Below are 1095 nucleotides of genomic sequence, written 5' to 3' on the forward strand. Positions count from 1 at the left end.
CGCCTGGCCCGCCCAGCAGGGAGCAGTGCGCCCACTGGCTGAGCTTCTGGCTGCTGCCCCAGACCCTGCGCTGACCTTGGCCCTACTCTGCGCCCTCCTAGAGCTGAGTCGAGACTGCTCCCCTGCCTGTGCTGAGCAGCTAAGTCTGGGTGGAGGACTAGGCCCACTGGTCAGTCCAGCCTCCCATCCCAAAGGGACAGTCCACGAGTCAGCCAGCAGGGAGCAGTGCGCCCACTGGCTGAGCTTCTGGCTGCTGCCCCAGACCCTGCGCTGACCTTGGCCCTACTCTGCGCCCTCCTAGAGCTGAGTCGAGACTGCTCCCCTGCCTGTGCTGAGCAGCTAAGTCTGGGTGGAGGACTAGGCCCACTGGTCAGTCCAGCCTCCCATCCCAAAGGGACAGTCCACGAGTCAGCTATCCTGATCCTTGCCAACCTGTGTGCCCAGGGCCTGGTACGGCCTGCCCTGGGCAACGCTGGCGGTGTGGAGGTGCTACTGGGTGAGCTCCAGCAACGCCGAGGTCCCAGTGGGGCTGGCCCAGCCTCCCAGCAGCCCCTGGTGCGGGCTGTGTGCCTACTTTGCCGGGAGGCCATCAACCGAGCCCGGCTGCGGGATGCTGGTGGTTTGGAGCTGCTGATGGAACTCTTGCGGGATCCTCATGCCAGCGCCTGGCACCCGTGTGTCGTGGCTGCCCTTGAGGGCTTCCTCTATGATACAGGGGCCCTGGGCCAGCTGCAGGCTCTGGGGCTTGCACCTCTCTTGGCCGGGCAGCTGTGTGGCGAGCTTGGTGATGAGGAAGGAGAGGGAAAAGAAGCTGCTTCCTGGGACTTTCCTGAGGAGCGGACCCCTGAGCGGGTAGAAGCCAGAAGCTTCCGAAGCCTCAGGTCGCGGCTGATATCCGAGGGCTACACCGCAGGCCCGGAAGACATCTCTAAGGAGAGGTCTCCAGAGCGCTGTCCACGGCCTCCTCCACCGCCGGCGCCCCCTGAGCAGGCCCAGGCGGCCAGTCCCGCCCGCGGCCCAGCCCTAGTGCAGACGCCTCGAGGCCGCAGCCCTGCCACCGAGGAGTCTTGGGGCCGCGAGGGGCCAGCGCTGCTG

At 66.6% G+C, this 1095-nt stretch overlaps 1 pseudogene; it reads left to right on the forward strand.

Moving 5' to 3' along the window:
* LOC102752308 overlaps positions 1 to 1095 on the forward strand; it is a 5649-nt pseudogene that overhangs the window by 825 nt on the left and 3729 nt on the right.

Source organism: Myotis davidii, unplaced genomic scaffold (assembly GCF_000327345.1).
Source record: "Myotis davidii unplaced genomic scaffold, ASM32734v1 scaffold104, whole genome shotgun sequence".
NCBI lineage: Eukaryota > Metazoa > Chordata > Mammalia > Chiroptera > Vespertilionidae > Myotis > Myotis davidii.